The following is a 19,266-nucleotide window of genomic DNA, read 5'->3' as shown; positions in this document are numbered from 1 at the left end:
CTCTACCTGAAACACTCTGCAAGCTCTGCTCATGCAATGGCCACTGTGTGCCAATGCATAAGCTCCTCTCTGCTCCTTTCATCATTTATGCAGGGTCAGGAATTGCTCCCACTTCTTTGACTGGCTCCCGGCTATGCAGTCGCCTCACCTCCTTGGACGTGCTGCTGAACCAGTGTGTTTCTGGTGCATTGCCTCAAAAATCTAAATCAGCCCTGCAATGAGCCCTCAAGGGGAAGGTAGTGGCAGTGGTGTAGTGGCAATGTCACTAGACTAGTAATCCAGATGCCTAGGCTAATGCTCTGGGGACATGGGTTCAAATCATTTAAATACAATTCATAAATTTGGAATAAAAAGCTATTCTAATGGTGACTATGAAACCATTGTCGATTGTTGTAAAAACCCATCTGGTTCACTAATGTCCTTTAGGGAAAGAAATCTGTCGTCCTTACCTGGTCTGGCCTACATGTGACTCCAGACCCACAGCAATGTGATTGTCTCTTAAATGCCTTCAGTGGGCAATTAGGGATGGGCAATAAATGCTGGCCTAGCCAGAGATGCCCACATCCCATGAACGAATGAAAAAAAGTGGCTTGTTAACTGTTGCAATTGATGGCCTGCCACTTTTAGGCTGGTAGCTGTGACCCCTGAGAAGGTGCATCCACCAAAATCGCTAGGAGACATGTCAGGAAAGTGGCATGCCGGTCGGCACCATAATTTTCCTAGCATGCCCACCTCCAAACCAGCCTTCACCTCAGGGTGAAAATTCATCCCTTTATGTCCTCACAGCTTACTTTCCCACCTAGCTCCATATCATCAGAAAATTTGGATGCATTACACTTGGTCCCTTCATCTAAGTCATTAACATAGATTGTAAATAACTGAGGTCCCAGCTCTGATCCTTGCAGCACCCCACTAGATACAGCCTGACAACCCGAAAATGACCCTGCTTGCTGCCTTTCTGCCCAGGCGAATCTTCTTCTTTGGCCTCCTTATCTCGAGAGACAATGGGTAAGCGCCTGGAGGTGGTCAGTGGTTTGTGGAGCAGCACCTGGAATGGCTATAAAGGCCAATACTAGAGTGACAGACTCTTCCACAGGTGCTGCAGAAAAAATTGGTTATCAGGGCTGTTACACAGTTGGCTCTCCCCTTGCGCTTCTGTCCTTTTTCCTGCCGACTGCTAAGTCTCTTCGACTCGCCACACTTTAGCTCCGCCTTTATGACTGCCCGCCAGCTCTGGCGATCGCTGGCAACTGACTCCCACGACTTGTGATCAATGTTACAGGACTTCGTGTCGCGTTTGCAGACGTCTTTAAAGCGGAGACATGGACGGCCGGTAGGTCTGATACCAGTGGCGAGCTCGCTGTACAATGTGTCCTTGGGGATCCTGCCATCTTCCATGCGGCTCACATGGCCAAGACATCTCAAGCGCCGCTGACTCAGTAGTGTGAGTAGCCTTTCCCATGGGCTTGTTGATTTCTGCATCGAGAGACTAAGCTAATATATTACCCCCAAACCCATGAGCCCTTATCTTGTGTAGCAACTTTTTCAGTGACACCTTATCGAATTCCTTTTGGAATTTCGGAAATCCAAACACTACATTCACTGGTTTCCCTTTATCTACCCTGCTAGAGACATCCTCAAAAACTATAGAATTGTCAAATGCAATTTCTCTTTCATAAAATCACATTGACTCTGCCTAATCATATTATGATTTTCGAAATTCCCTCTTGCCATTTCCTCAAGAATCAATTCCAGCATTTTCCCGATAACTGATGTCAGAAACATAGAAAATAGGAGCAGGAGTAGGCCATTCGGCCCTTCCAGCCTGCTCCGCCATTCATTATGATCATGGCTGATCATCCAACTCAGTAACCTGTTCCCGCTTTCGCCCCATACCCTTTGATCCCTTTAGAACCAAGAGCTATATCTAACTCCTTCTTGAAAACATACAATGTTTTGGCCTCAACTGCTTTCTGTGGTAGTGAATTCCACAGGCTCACTACTCTCTGGATGAAGAAATTTCTCCTCATATCAGTCCTGAAAGGTTTACCCCGTATCCTTAGACTATGACCCCTGGTTCTGGACTCCCCACCATCAGGAACATCCTTCCTGCATGTACCCTGTCAAGTCCTGTTAGAATTTTATAGGTTTCTATGAGATCCCCTCTCACTCTTCTGAACTCCAGCGAATATAATCCTTACCGACTCAATCTCTCCTCATACGTTTGTCCCGCCATCCCAGGAATCAGTCTGGCAAACCTTCGCTGCACTCCCTCTATAGCAAGAACATCCTTCCTCAGATAAGGAGACCAAAACTGCACACAATATTCCAGGTGTGGCCTCACCAGGGCCCTGTATAATTGCAGCAAGACATCCCTGCTCCTGTTAACACAGATTGGGTGACTGCTTTGCAGAATACCTCCGCTCAGTCCGAAAGCATGACGCTGAGCTTCTGGTTGCTGGCTATTTTAACACAAACCCCTGCTCTCATGCCCACATCTCTGTCCTGGGATTGCTGCAGTGTTCCAATGAACATCAACACAAGCTCGAGGAACAGCATCTCATTTACTGATTAGGCACACTACAGCCTGCCAGACTGAACATTGAGTTTAATAATTTCAGAGCATGACAGGCAACACCAACCCCCCCACCCCGCCCTTTTTATTTTCAGCTATTTTTTTCTTTTTTCAACAACTGGAACCTCCTTCTTGTGTTCCAAGTCCTTAACCCTGGCGCCGGCATCACAGCTGTCAGGACTCCTGGTCACGGCTGCAGAGAACAATATCTATTCCCCTGTCCATATGATTTCCCTTCTCTATCACATTCCTGTACTCCCCCAATTTGAATGGCCTCCTATACCATGGTGATGTGGTCAAATTGTCCATCCACCCTGCAGACTTTGTTCTGACTTATACAGGTAGCAAGTTCCTTGTACCTATTGGACAAGGTCAAAGATTGAGGCTCCTCTATCACTGCATCCTGGGTCCCCATACCTGCCTGACTCGCAGTCACATCCTCCTGTCCTGGACCTCTGACCAGATCTAGAATACTACCTAAGGGGTGTGATTGCCTCCTGAGTCAAAGGCTGAAATGTTATCAAATCCTGGGTTGTCCAGCCGCCAGGGTCAAAAGCGGGACCCTAGCCCTCATAGATAAATGGTAGGACCCTGGCATAAATTTACTGGTGGCAGCCAATTAAGAGACTACCGTCGGGCTACCGAACAGTTGAGGAAGGCAGCCTGCCTCCCAGACTTGCCAGCCCAATCAGAGTCCAACAGCTCAGCAGCCTCAGCAGTGCACCAATGCTGAGGCTGCAGTAAGAAGAGGACACCTTCATGTTGAGGCACCCTCGAAGGTCAGGTAAGTTTTTTAATTGAATGTTCCAGGGCCAGACAGGCAGACCCGGCGATCGGAGGAGTGCACCCTCCAGTGGCGGCATCATAGTCATGGGAGGGTCATTGCCACCAGGGGCCCCTCCGTGGGTCATGGAGCAGCCATAAAGGAGGCCTGACACCCTGGGAACCCACTGGGAGGCCACCACAGTTTACCTGGCAGTCTGCTCGCATGGCATCAACTCCTCCAGCTGCCGATAAAATGTCAATGGGGGTGGGAGATGACCAATTAACTGGTTTAATTGGCCACCCATCTCCCATCAGTGACCAGCTGTGCCACTGAGGTTCCCACTCCTGAGAATATCCTGTGGCAGAGAGAAGATGTTTGGCTCCCCTCCCGATGACTGCCGCTACCATTTTACAAGGCCCTCCTCGCCCCCCAAACTCATCTCCAAAGCCGAAAGTGTCCTGATATCTCTCTCCCTCCCTGTTGCATCACCATGTATGCAGCTCATATTACAGCTCAACAACCGTGAGCTTCAGGTACTGAGTGCAAATGTGGTTGCTTAGGAACTCACTAGTCTCCACCAATTCTCACCTCCTACATTTACAACACACCTTCTGCCCTGCCATTCCTATCTAACCTAGATTTTATATAATTAGTTAAGGTTAATTAATCTTTGATTCACTCATTAATATTAATTTAGAGTCATAGAGAGATACAGCACCGAAACAGGCCCTTCGGCCCACCGAGTCTGTGCCAACCATCAACCACCCATTTATACTAATCCTCCATATTCCCTACCACATCCCCACCTTCCCACACTAGGGGCAATTTATAATGACCAATTTACCTATCAACCTGCAAGTCTTTGGCTGTGGGAGGAAACCGGAGCACCGGCAGAAACCCACGCGGTCACAGGGAGAACTTGCAAACTCTGCACAGGCAGTACCCAGAACGGAACCTGGGTCGCTGGAGCTGTGAGGCTGCAGTGCTAACCACTGCGCCACTGTGCTAATTAATTTCATTAATTAGTTTACCTCATTTAAGTTTTTGATTTAGTAAAGTAATAGTTATAGTCTTTCAGTTCTTAGTTTAAAGCACTGCCCTAGCTTAAAGAGCAAAAAACAGTTATACTGACCTGCCAATCACCTACCTGCTATCCTGTGTTGTCATGCTTTGATTAACTTTATTCTCCTTCTCCAACTGCTCATTTTATCCCTGCCGCTCTCACTGTGCTCTCAAGCTTCCGGTGCTCTCTCTGTGCGCTCTGGCCTCCACTGCTCTCTAGGTTCTAGGGCCTCTGCTGTTCTCGCTCTGCTCTTGGGCCTCTACTGTTCTCTCTGTGCTCTCAGGCGTCAGCTGTTCTCTCTGTGCTCTCGGGCCTTCTCTCTCTGTGCTCTAGAGCCTCCACCATTCTCACTGTGCTCTCAGGCCTCCATCGCTATCACTGTGCTCTCCAGCCTCTGACCCTCTCACAGTGCTCTCCAGCCTCCATCACTCTCACTGTGCTCTCAGGCCTCTGCTGCTCTCATTATGCTCTCTGGCCTCTGCTCCTCTCACTGCATTCATGGGCCTCCGTTGCTCTCTCTGTGCTCTTGGGCCTGTGATGATCCCTTTATCCCTGCCATTCTCGCGGGCATCCCTGACATCCCGAGCGCAATGTGAGAAAGCTGAGCTGCATCACCCTCCTCCTCCTTCTCTTCCTCTTCTTCCTCCTACCCCTTCAAGGAGGAACTGCACTCTTCGCCTTGTCTTCCTGCAGGCCCATGCCTCACTGGTGTGTACTAAAGGGCGCATCCAGGTCTGTCTAAGCACCTGAAGTGCTTCCTCAGCATGTCGATGGCCTGTTCAATCATGCATATGGTGGTGAAATGGCATTCATTGTGGCACTGTTGAGCTTCAGTGGTTGGGTTTCTGACGTGGGCCCTAGGCCATGTTTGAAGTGGGTATCCATTGTCATCTACAGCCATCCCTTAAGTCTGCTCCAAGCTCTGAAAAGATCAGGGAACATGGGCTGCGACAGGATGAAAGCATCATGCAGCTTCTCTAGAATCTTGCACACACCTACAGAAATATCTTTTTGTCGTTGCACACCAGCTGCACATTGATGGAGTGGAAGCCTTTGTGGTTGACAAATATTCCTGGGTGATCTGGGGGTACCCAGATTGCCACTTGTGTGCAGTCAATGGCATCCTGCACCTGTGGGAAGGCAGCCAGAGCCATAAAGTCAAGTGCCCACTCATTCTGACTGGCATAATTGCAGGCGAAGTTCACTTAATTGTGAACCCTGCCAAACAAGCCATCTATCACCTGTCCTAGGCATTTGTGAACAGCCGACCAGGAGATCCTGGTTATGTCTGTGCGGCGGAGTTCCGGAAAAATCTGGAGGCAAAAATATTGAGGGCGGTGGTGACTTTGACAGCCACTGGTAAAGTGTGGCCATCAGGTCCAGTTGGCAACAGGTCTTCTGCTGGAAGGTTGCCGATGTCTGCCACCACCCGACATGACATCCTGAGCCTGCTGACACAATGGTGTTTGGGGCGGCACCGTGGCGCAGTGGTTAGCATCGCAGCCTCACAGCTCCAGGGACCCGGGTTCGATTCTGGGTACAGCCTGTGCGGAGTTTGCAAGTTCTCCCTGTGACAGCATGGGTTTACGTCGGGTGCTCCCGTTTCCTCCCACCACCAAAGACTTGCAGGTGATAGGTAAATTGGCTATTGTAAATTGCCCCTAGTGTAGGTAGGTGGTAGGGAATATGGGATTACTGTAGGGTTAGTATAAATGGGTGGTTGTTGGTTGGCACAGACTCGGTGGGCCTAAGGGTCTGTTTCAGTGTTGTATCTCTAAATAAATAAAGCTCAAAGAAACCAAGCCTCTGCCTACACAGCCTGTTTCACGGGAAGTCCATCCAGTGAACAGCACTTCTCTGATAGTTGTCTCTGTGCTGCTCCCCTCTCTAGTGTGCAGCTACAGGTGTGCAAACCAGCAGGCTGTGGGCACTGTTGCTTGTCATCATGATTTTCACCTGAGGTCCAATCTAAGGTGGCATAAGCAACACCCACCCTGATTTGATAGCGCAAAGCTCCGAAGTGTAGAAAGTAACCTCTCAGCAAAAGAATTGTGAACAAACCTATTCTCGCCAGCAGATAAGAAAGCAGCTGTGAATATTGAGCATTTATTGGTATATTTCCCTGAGATTGATTTAATCTTCTCAATTGCCACTGTCTACTCGTCTTGCTCTCACTGGTGAATTTCAGGGAGACTAGGATGCCCGTGGACCTAACATTAAAGTCAAAAGTGTGTGTCAATAATGCTCTATCTGAGGGATTAACATATGTAATTGGCAACAACATTAATAACATGTATGTATATAGTGCCTTTAACATAATAAAATGTCCCAAGGCACTTCACAGGAGCGTTATCAAGCACATATAAGGAGATATTCGATGACCAAAAGCTTAATCAAAGAGGTAGGTTTTAAGGAACATCTTAAAGGAGGAAAGAGAGGTAGAGAAGCAAAGAGGTTTATGGAGGGAACCTAGAGCTTAGCACCTAGGCAGCTGAGGGCACAGCCACCAAGGTGGTGAAGCCATTAAATTTGGATATGCTCAAGGGACCAGAATTGGAAGACATCTCAGAGGGTTGTAGGGCTGGAAGAAATTACAGAGATAGGGAGGGGTGAGGCCATGGAGGGATTTGAAAACAAGGATTAGAATTTTAAAATCGAGGTGTTGTGTAGATAAACCAGCACAGGGGTGATGGGTGAACAGGATGTGGTGCGAATAAGGAAACGGGCAGCAGAGTTTTGGATGGTTCCAAGTTCACAGAGGGTAGAATGTGGGAGGCCAGCCAGGAGTGCATTGCAATAGTCAAATCAAGATGTAATAAAGGTATGGTTGGGGTTTTTAGCAGCAGGTGAGCTGAGGCCGGGGTGGAGTCAGGCAATGTTACAGAGGTGGAAATAGACGGTCTTAGTGATGGCATGGATATGTAGTCAGAAGCTCATCTCGAGGTCAAATATGACACCAAGGTTACTAACAGCCTCAGAGAGTTGCCAGGAAGAGGAATTGAGTTGGTGGCTAGGGAACAGAGTTGGTAATGGGGACTGAAGATAATGACTTTAGTCTTTCCAATATTTAATTGGAGGAGGTTGCTTGTTCGCAGCCTAATGTGTTTGTGCAAAATGCAAAGGTTGGCGGGGTGGAGCCAGCTTCCCGATGCGCTGTCAATTGTGATGATTTTAACACCCATCTGTACCCAAACCCATGCACTCCTGTAGATTAAAATTTAGCCCTTTACTTTAGCTAGCACAGCATAGTGATTCATAATGATCAATGCATGCATCACTGGTTGATACTAAGTTTGCTGACATGGTTAATTAGGCCATATCCACTTCAGCATGTCCACACATCCTCAATATTATGAACAGTTTACACTAGAATGCAATTACTAATGTTGAAGGGGAAGGCATCATCCACTGGATTTAACAGTGTTAAAGTTCCTATTCTCTATGAACGTTCAAACTCATGTCAAGAAAATATGCTATGCCAAATGAGGAATTTTAATTCATCGGTTGGAAACCTACATTAAACTTTTAATGAAAAAAAAGAGCTGAAATCCTACAGTTAACCTTTAAAAAAAATGGAAGCCAAGATGGCCACCACAATTTGCATCCGAAACACCTTTCACATTCCAAGGCAGCAAATGGAGATGCATAATAAATGCAAAATACTGCAGATGCTGGAAATCTGAAATAAAAACAAGAAATGCTGGAAATACTCAGCAGGTCTGGCAGCATCTGTGGAAAGAGAAGCAGAATTAACATTTCAGGTCAGTGACCCTTCATTAGAACTGGCAGAGGCTTGAAATGTAATAAGTTTTAAGCAAATAAAGCGGGGGTTGGGCAAGAGATAAGCAATGAAGGTGAACAAGGTAAAAAAGACAAACGAAAATCCCGTTGGAGAGAAGAGCAGAACTGAAAATGGAGATGGATATCTGATTAGCCTTTACCCAACACAATGGTTTGTCCAATTGATTGAACTAACTGAGATTGCTTTCATTAGCAAGATATTCAAAGCGATCCTAGGACATTAACATTGAAAGGGCGAAGGGGAGAGATTGAAATTCCTGAACTTGAATCTCATTTGAAGGCACCAGAGAATACACTGAGACAGTCACGTGACCATCTGTCCATCTCTGTGAAAGTGGGCAGTTTCTCTTGGACAAAGCAGACAAGCTAGTGACTCATTCTGTGCAGAAACCAAAAGGGCCGTCTCTCTCTCTCTCTCTCTCCAGAAGGCCTAGTGGGGTGAGCGAAGCCTAGCTGCCTGCTTCTAGGTTCAAGATAAAGACAAAGCTGAGAAGGAAGCCCTCTGCTCAACTATCTCCAAAGACAACTACCAAGGTGGAATTTTAGGATGACAAATTCAACCCGAATACCACTAAAGTCACCAGACAACAAAGACTGTATTATTTTATTTGTTCTAGCCTCTAATCCAACATAAATCTATTCCTCATCACTCTGTAATCTATTTGTGTATCTGCGATTCTCATGTGTGTGTATGTGCATCAAAGTGTAGGGTAATTTTATTATTTTATTTAGATTGGATTTTGATTTTTAAGTATAATAAACTCATCTCTTTCTTGTTTAAACTCAAGAAAATCTGTCTGATTGGTTATTTTACGATCACAACAAAGTTAAAAGTTAAAATACTCACTGAAGTGGTAAGCACATCCACTGTTTAAAAAGGAATAAACCCTGTTGCGGTCAAAAAAGAGGAAGGATAAGAGAGGAGCCTTGTGACTCCTCCTCACCTGATCGTAACACTCAGTTTTTATTATTTATCTATAAACTCTGAGCAGAAAAAATACACACTATGTTGCACAGAAGACATGTATATTAAAAACTGTTGTACGTCTGAAAGGTTTTTAGTTTTGCTCGTTGTAGCCTATTTTAATGCCTGTGGTTACTTTTCATTATTCTCATTACTACCAAGTGATAAATGGCCATTGCCCAAATGCCATTCTCTGATTGGCCCCATGGGGTTTCTCACTCTTGTGGGCATTTTACCTTGGTTGAGGAAGCTTGGAAACAATTGATGCTTGCTGGTGTAATTTCGAAACCCACTCTGAAAAGTGGTCTCCTTTGAGCATTTAAATTGCTTATGAATGGCTGCAGTCTTCACCTCAATAGAACAAGACTCTAGACATGGGCTTTCTCCATGTAGTTTCCTTTTTAAAAAATCATCTACCCAAATTTACTTCCCTCGGCTGAATGTTTGTGCTCATCTAACTACCAGTAGGGAACATGATTTCTGGCCTAAAATGTCCAATTCCCACCAGCAGTGAATTAAAAATTTAAATGTACAATTAGTACAAGACAGCAGGAAATAGCCAGCACAGAGATCCTAACTAATTTGTACTGATAGGCCTTGAATCTGCTCAGCAGGACATGGGTCCCATTGTGTTTTGCTTTTTGAAGCTTTAATTCATTGACAGTATTGTGACTATTAGCACTTTGAAGCTCTAAAGTGTTTGGTTCTTCCTTACATTGAGGCAGGTAAGAATTAGAGCATGGGTTGTCCAGATTGCTCTGACCTGCCTTCAAGAGAATAGGTGCAGCATAACACCTTCAGTGGGAGTATTGTGTGGTGCAGGCGGATACAAATGAAAGGCGTTTTTTTAAAGAAACTTCATTTGGAATGAATGCTACTATATTTATGGAGCCTAACAGGAAGCCCTCTGGTCCTCATGATAATATTAAGACCTGGAGTCTGACACTGGATAGTTGTGCATAGGACCAGCAGCATAAAAACTGCCATTCAGTGAGGCAAGAACTCTGATTGGCTGCCCTAAATTCCAATCAAAACATCTGTGCTCAGAGGTAAAGAGAGGAACTGCCATAAATAAACTTCACAACAGCCAATACAAAAACTAAATACTGAGAATGCTGGAAATCTGAAAAAAAAAAGAAATAGAACATGTTGAAAATACTCAGCAACTCAGGCAACACTTGTGTCAAGAGAAACTGAGTTAACATTTCAGGTCAATGACCTTTCATGCCAAAAGATCATCAACCTGAAATGTTAGGCTGGATTTTCAAAGTGGGGTTGGGAACCTGACACCCTTTTGCATTGCAGGTCCTGACCACACGCTTCAGCTATGTCGGTCTCACGATGCGCTCTTCGAATGCTAATACCCTAATTGGGCAAGAGGCGAGCTCAACGCCCAATTAGAGGCACTGAGTGCCTCCAGGAGGTGGGAGCTGCCTGCCTAGCACCAATGGCAAAGGCAGGCAGCAGCCATATTGGGGGCTGACGCTGCCTTGCAGAGGAGAGCAGGCAGCTCATGAAAGAGCCAGGTTGGTAAAGAAGTCAGAAAGTGGTCATGGATTCGAAGTGGAGGTACGGCGCTCGACCCAGCCCCTTAAATTTCATTTCAATACATATGCAAAAAACTTGCTTTGTCCCACAATGACCCCAGACCTGTGCACCAATGTGCACCAGACTGGGCAGGATTGCCAAAATCTGACTTCAAAATTGCCTTCCTGAGTACCCTGGCCCCATAACGAGCTCCAAAAGGAGCTTAGTGGGCTGTTAATGGGCAATGTGCATGCTCCCCATTCCCTCCGCCACCCCCATCAGCACTTTGAAAATTTGAAACTGTCCTGGAGGCTTCGGGGTTCATGATTTTCAAATGGCGCCTGCACTGGGTCTCAACCCTGCGACCCGTTGAAAATCTAGTCTGTTTACTGCGTTTCTCTCTCCACAGATGCTACTAGACCATTTAAATTTAGATTTAGATTTAGAGATACAGCACTGAAACAGGCCCTTCGGCCCACCGAGCCTGTGCCGACCATTAACCACCCATTTATACTAATCCTGCACTAATCCCGTATTCCTATCACATCCTCACCTGTCCCTATATTCCCCTACCACCTACCTATACTAGTGGCAATTTTATAATGGCCAATTCACCTATCAACCTGCAAGTCTTTTGGCTGTGGGAGGAAACCGGAGCACCCGGAGGAAACCCACGCAGACACAGGGAGAACTTGCAAACTCCACACAGGCAGTACCCAGATTTGAACCTGGGTCGCTGGAGCTGTGAGGCTGCAGTGCTAACCACTGCGCCACTGTGCCGCCCCAACCAGCTGAGCATTTCAACATTTTCTGTTATTAAATGCAGGCAAGTGATTGAGTGTGTTCATGACTAAGACGCGGGGGCCCCACAAGTAAGGAAGAATAGGTCAATGATGCCTGTTGCAACTTTCAGTTGTAGGAAATTAAGGGTGCCTTATGGGCCCTCATCAAATTTACACCTGGACATGTTTGCCACAGAGCTTTCATAATGCCTTGACCATCTTCCATAAGCATGTGGCGCAGGCCCTCAAGAGATTTTCAAAACTAGATTGTTTATTTCAATCTGTGGACAATTTGCTTCTGGCGACCACGACCGTGGATGAACATTTATCCCTCCTCAACGAATTACTAACCACACTGATTCAAGCAGGGCTTAAAGTCAACCCATGTGAAGTCCAGCTGCTGAAGGAATGTCACTCCTCTGGGACTGTCCATCTCAATGGCCAGGAAGGTCTCGGACCACCATAAGTTTGAAGTTATGCAACGACTGCCTCTTCCGGTTTCCAAAACAGCACACCACTCATTTCTGGGAGGATATCAGAGAAACTTTATTCCAGGATTGCCAAGCTAGCAAAACCGCTTGACGAACTGTTGAAAGGAAAGGACAACAGCCATCATGCAGGCGACTTGACTTGTTACTCCGGACCCAACTCAACCTTTCCACCTTGATGTAGGCGCAACCGACCAGAGTATTACTGCTGTTCTCTGCCAGAAATGGTCAGACTGACTGCAACTGATTGCATACACCAGACAACTGCGAATTGGATGAGTCAGGCCACATTTGCGAAAAGGCTTAGCAGACTTCGGAGCCTTGGTTACCTTACCAGTTGTCGTAGCCATCCTAACACTTGTAACTGTTCGTGCCCAGCCATGTTAGCTTCAAATTTCCTTCCATCATTAAGTAATGCATCTATGGTGTGCCCTTTCTTATTTTCCAGCAGGTCTTTTTGAAAGGCCTCTAGTGGCGTATACACGATTACTAGCTCTATAATCCGTTACGACAATTCAGTATTTGCAACGTCGGCATTCTTGAGCTTTGTCTCGACACCTTGTAACAAACTGGTCAGTGGACTCATCTTGCCTTTGGTGGTAAGTCATAACTCAAGCCTATACTCAGAAATTGACCTTCACCTTGCATTGCTCCTCCAGGAATGTTTGCTCGGTTCCTTCTGATCCTCAGCTGACAATCCTGATGTATTGATGCATTGCAGATCCTCATTGTTCAGTGTAATTTTGATTTTTGTAACTTGTTTCTCTGATTCACTCACTTCTTGATCCAGGAAACACAGCTCCATCCATTGTTGAGAAAGTTTAAATTCAGACCCTATGTCTAATACCTTCCAATCCATAATTGGATACCTGAAAGCCATTTTCTGGATGATCATGCTTTTTTATATATAAATATAGGACTTTAACAATTTTTCTTGTAACTAGGCACAATTCTTTTACAGGGTCTCTGCTTACAAGTCTTCTGTTTCGTAGGTATAGCTTTCTGTTTCTTTTTATAAACAGATTCATTTTTTGCAGTAGTAAAAACAAGAAATGCTGGAACCACTCAGCAGGTCTGGCAGCATCTGTGGAAAGAGAAGCAGAGTTAACGTTTCGGGTCAGTGACCCTTCTTCGGAACTGACAAATATTAGAAATGTCAAAGGTTATAAGCGAGTGAAGTGGGGGTGGGGCAAGAGATAATAAAGGAGAAGGTGTAGATTGGACAAGGCCACATAGCTGACCAAAAGGTCATGGAGCAAAGGCAAACAATATGTTAATGGTGTGTTGAAAGACAAAGCATTAATACAGATAAGGTGTTAACGGACTGAAGATTGAACAGCAGCAAGTGCAAACATGAAAAAAAACAGTGGGTAAGCAAACTGAACAAACTAAGATGAAATGAAATAAATGCAAAAAAAAAGATTGTAAAAAATGTAGAAAAGAAAAAAAGAAAAAATAACTAAAAATGAAAGTAAAATGGGGGGCTGTCAAGCTCTGAAATTATTGAACTCAGTGTTCAGTCCGGCAGGCTGTAGTGTGCCTAATTGGTGGATGAGATGCTGTTCCTCGAGCTTGCGTTGATGTTCACTAGAACACTGCAGCAATCCCAGGCCAGAGATGTGAGCATGAGAGCAGGGGGCAGTGTTGAAATGGCAAGCAACCGGAAGCTCAGAGTCCTGCTTGCGGACTGAGCGGAGGTGTTCTGCAAAGCGGTCACCCAGTCTGCGCTTGGTCTCCCCAATGTAGAGGAGACCACATTGTGAGCAGCGAATACAGTATACTACATTGAAAGAACTACAAGTAAATCGCTGCTTCACCTGAAAGGAGTATTTGGGGCCTGGGATAGTGAGGAGAGAGGAGGTAAATGGGCAGGTATTACACCTCCTGCGATTGCAGGGGAAGGTGCCATGGGACAGGGACGAGGTGGTGGGGGTAATGGAGAAGTGGACCAGGGTGTCGCGGAGGGAATGATCCCTTTGGAATGCTGACAGGGGAAGGGAGGGGAAGATGCGTTTGGTAGTGGCATCACGCTGGAGGTGGCGGAAATGGCGGAGGATGATCCTTTGGATATGGAGGCTGATGGGGTGGAAAGTGAGGACAAGGGGAACCTACTGTACTCACACAGTTTCAACACCTCCCAGGGTCCTGTCTGCAGTCCTAGCTCACTGCACCATTGAGGGGTTTTGTGCCAACTGCTCTCCACCTGAATCTTCAGCCACTCCAGGTAGGCAATCTACTGTCCTTTGTTTGCTCTTGGTGTGTTCTTCAGAAAAAGTCAAATATTTTCACAGTGTAATACTTGGTGGTCTTAAGAAAAATATATCCCACCACTGCCACTATATAATATTACTTGTTCCTTTGTTATGTGAACTATTGTAAGATTCACATGACTCCAGATAATATCCAAAGAATATGTCGATTTTTTTATTATAATGTAACTGCAGAGCTACTACAGGAGCCACACCAACACATGTCTTACTCTGTTGGGCTACATCCACAATTCCCTGGTCATGCGTGACATAATATCAATTCCTCTGGTGACCTTCCTTTACAGCCTCGAAAGGGGTCCTTTCTTAAGGTGGTCCCACAACAGATAGTGATCAAGGTTCACATTTTACTGAGAAAGTTTTCACCCATCTGCAACAAATAAGGGGAATAAAACATAAGTTACACATCTCCCACCACCCACAGTCTTTGGAGCAGTGGAGAGGGGCCAGCTTTCCTTTGGCCATTTCATTTGTTTGGCTATCTTTTCAAAAGAAATGAAAAATGCCTCTACATCTCTTTCTTCAAACTTAGGGACAGCTTGTATACATTTAAACAACTTTTTGCTGGGTCCTGGGCTGGATTCAGATCATTCCTGACCAGAATTTTCCCTGGACTCAATACTACCTCTTTGTCTTAGTTCCATTTCTTTTAATTTGAATTTCCTTTCTTCTCTTTCAGTTTCTCTCTGAAATGCTCTCTCTTTTTCCCTTTCCTCTTTTTACAATTCAAGTTCTCTTATTTCTTTTTCAGCCTCAAGTTTTTTTTCATGTATGTTGCTTTTTCTTTTTCCTGTTGACGCTCCAGTTGCCTCAACTGTAACTGAATTTTAGGCAATTCAACTGTGTCGCTCTCTAACTTATTATCTTCTTGTTCTTCTTCTTCTTTCAATTTCAGATATTGGGCTATTACGTCAATTATCTCTGCTTTTTTAGCACCTAATTGCAATTCTAACCCCAATTGTGCTGCCAATTCCTTTAGTTTAATCTTGGTTAAAGTTGTCAATTCACTGAGGGATACATTCTCCTTTCCCAGAGAAGCTGCAGCAACTGCTAATGCCATTCCGGTTGTGTAGGCTTTACCTTATTACACAAGAAACCTGGTTCCTTTATTTTTTTCTCTTTCAATTATTACTCTCCTCACAATTAATGTTATTAGAGTTGGATTTTAATCCTGCAAGAGCTCCCAATTAATATGTTATGACCAAGGCGGGCATAATGCACCGTTAATTCAGTTCCACTACTCCACAGGTCACAACATATCAAGAAAATGTTTCCACCTACCAAAGAATAGCCAAATTAGATACTCTATTTGTCCCCCAGGATAAAGCACACTAAACAAGGTTTCTTTAAACAACAACAGCATTAACTATTTATTAGAAAAGAAATAATAGGTCTTAACTACTAATCAGATAAAATAATATATATGAAAAACTCCTTAATTTTGTAACCCTCATGCACACACACATACATTGAACAAAAAAAGGTTAACCAGGGAAAAAGGATTTTGGTTTACTGCTGTTTTTAGGAATATAAGGAATAATAAAAATGATTGAGTTTATCACATTCTGGTAGGATATTTTTAGTACGGTGAGGTGTTCTAGTGTCAAATAGTCAGATGCGACTTGAAGTCTCTCCAGGCGAGGTTTTTGAAGAGTCTGTGATGGGTAGGTGTTCACGGCAATTTAACTGCAGTAGGCATCACATTGGTCTTCCATCAGGGGTGTAGCAACAAATCTGCTTAGGTCAGCAGCAGTCCATCTGTCGAAGAATTCTTCAGATTTCAGGATTTCTTAGAATACAGGAGGTAGCCAGAACCACGCGGGATGCAAGGTTTCTTCTCAAGAGATGTAGGATTCCTGTACAGAGAGAGGTAACACTTTTCTGGGTCTTCCTCTCTTGCTCCAAGCAGGTCAAAATAAATATTTCAAATGCCTGCTCTTTGTCCAACTCATTGGTTTTTTAAAGGATCCAAAATGAAAATAAATTCCTGAACGTGGTCACATGTTCAGACATAGTGTCTCTTGTCATTCAAAAAAACTGCTCTGAGGAAGGCCTGTGGTTTCCTTGAAATTGCCTTCTTTCCTGTCCTTGTACAAGTTCAACTTCCTTTCAAAACACCCATAAAGTTCAACTTTTATTATGAACTTCCTTTCATAGCTTTGCAGAAATTCCAACTATTTGCAGGTGTCCAAGTCTACTGAAAATCCTTTTTTTCAGTTTTTTTAAAACACACAGATGTCCAAGATTTTGGTGTAAAAATAAGACCTTTTGTAACAGCATGCAGGTACAGCAAGCAATTAGGAAGGCAAATGGCATGATGGCATTTATTGCAAGGTGTACAAGAATAAGGAGGTCTTGTTACAATTGTATAGCGCTTTTGTGAGACCATATCTGGAGTACAGTGCAGTTTTGGTCTCCGTATCTAAGGAAGGATTTACTTGCATTGGAGGTGTACAGCAAAGATTCACTAGATTAGGATGAGCGTGTTCTCCTACGATGAAAGGCTAAGTAAATTGGACCTATACTCTCAGGAGATTAGAAGAATGAGAGGTGATCTCATTGAAACATACAAAATCCTGAAGGGGCTTGACAGGGTAGACACTAAGAGTTTTTTCCCCTGGCTGGGGATTCTAGAGCACAGGGGTATAATCTCAGGAGAAGAGGTCGATTATTTAGGACTGAGTGTAAGAGAATATTTTTCACTCAGAGGATTGTGAATCTTTCGAATTTTCTACTCCAGAGAGCTATTAATGCTTCATCATTGAGTATATTGTCAAATAAAACATATGCCAAATGAGAAATATTAATTTCATTGGTTAGAAACTTACATTAGACTTTTATTTATTTAGAGATACCGCACTGAAACAGGCCCTTCAGCCCACCGAGTCTGTGCCGACCAAGAACCACCCATTTATACTAACCCTACAGTAATCCCATGTTCCCTACCACCTACCTACACTAGGGGCAATTTACAATGGCCAATTTACCTATCAACCTGCAAGTCTTTGGCGGTGGGAGGAAACCGGAGCACCCGGCGAAAACCCATGCGGTCACAGGGAGAACTTGCAAACTCCACACAGGCAGTACCCAGAATTGAATCCACGTCCCTGGAGCTGTGAGGCTGCAGTGCTAACCACTGCGCCACTGTGCTGGGACAGTCACAGCTATCTTGAGGCGTTCATAAGTGGAGACATCCCTCCAGGGGATAAACACTGACAGCTCCACCAAAGAGAGGTTTTGTATTTTAGATTTTGGACCTCATTAAAAACAAAGGGGATTGAAAGAAGCATGTGACTGTCCATCTCTAGAAAAACTGGGAGTTTGTTACACTCACAGAAGACAAGCAATAACTGAGTGTGCAGCAGCAGAGAAAGCTGCATGCTTCCCTTTCTCTCTCTCTCTCTTTCTCTCCAGAAAACATCAAATTTGAAAACCGTCTGCGACGGTGGACCCTCCAAGCCTACAGACTGAGACCAGGGGAAGAGATAAAAACAGAAATTCTGAAAATACTCAGCAGGTCAGGCAGCATCTGTGGAGAGAGAATCAGAGTTAACATTTCAGGTCTGTTACCTTTTATCAGGGGAAGAGAACCAACTACAGTTCTGCCTCCAAGAAAGCCTTGAGCCAAGCGGGCCAACCAGAAAGTGCACTTTGACCAGCCGAGGACTTCAAGAATACAGCTTCAGCCAGAAGGCTACCGGATCATCCATGTCACAGAATGTGTATTTAAGTTCCATTTATTCTGGACTTTAATCCAACCACCGAATCTATTTTTCCCTCTGTAATCTATTTGTGTGAGTGTGATTCCCTGTAAATGTGTGTGTGAATGTGTAGCATATTTTTAATTATTTTTAAATCGGAGTTAGAGTGCTAAGTATAATAAACTTGCCTCTTTCTTGTTTAACGTCAAGAATATCTGTCCGATTGGTTCTTTCACAATCACATTAAAGGAAAAAGGTAAAATACTCACTGAGATGGTAAGCACAACCACTGTTTAAAAAAGGAATAAGAGGAAGGACAAGAGGGGTGCCTGTGACCCCCTCCTCACCTGGCCGTAACAATATTCAAAGCTGAGATAGACAGACTTTTGATCTCTCAGGGAATCAAAGAAATGGGGAGTGGGCCAGAGAGTGGGGTTGAGGAAGGAGATCAGCTATGATCGTACTGAATTCTGGCTCAGGCTCACGGGGCCATATGGTCTCTTCCTGCTCCTATTTTTTGTATTCTTATGTTCTTATTCTCTATGGCACTTGTTTTCTTACTCCCATGCACCAGCTCAGATACGGTCACTGAAGGGCAATTAGATAGCATCAGTGAGAATGTGATAAAGAACAAACTTGCATTTATATAGCATCTTTCATGTTCTCAAAATAATTACTTTTTGAAGTATAGTCACTGTCACACTGTAAACAATGTAAACGCAGCAGCCAATTTGCACACAGCAATGTTCCACATAAAACAATGAAATAGATGGCCGGTTAATCTGTTTTAGTGATGTTGATTGAGACATAAATATTGGCCAGGACACTGGAGAGAACTGCCCTGCATTGGTCTCTTAATCACAACTTTAGTAAATGCAACTGCCTTGTTGTAGTGCTTCTTCGCTCCCGTTTTTATAGTTCTTGGAGGGGTCATTATCCATGGAAGCAAGGAGTACACCTTGTTGCCCACAAGCTATCCATTCATCTGACTATATCCCTTGAAGAGCTAAGGGAGCATAGAATTCTTAAGGATAAATGTATCATACAAACTTCCAGCAATTCTGGCATTGACATGAAGGATATTTGCTATCTGGTAACATAATCCGGACATTCAATGAGTATTACTTCTTTCTATTAAGAAAGTTGAGGGAGTTATCTGTAAGAGCTTGCAACGCTACATGACACCATCTATTGCTCCCTGATTGTAGGGAACCCAACAACATGACAAAAAAGGATACCCCAGTCACTATGCTGCCCTGCTGTCATAATATACTAAATGACTCCTCGGGTAATGTTTTCTGGAGCACATCCTCCGCGGATGATGCCTCACTT

This window comes from Heterodontus francisci, chromosome 5 (assembly GCF_036365525.1).
Source record: "Heterodontus francisci isolate sHetFra1 chromosome 5, sHetFra1.hap1, whole genome shotgun sequence".
Taxonomy (NCBI): domain Eukaryota; kingdom Metazoa; phylum Chordata; class Chondrichthyes; order Heterodontiformes; family Heterodontidae; genus Heterodontus; species Heterodontus francisci.
Note: the sequence above shows the minus strand (reverse complement) of the source record.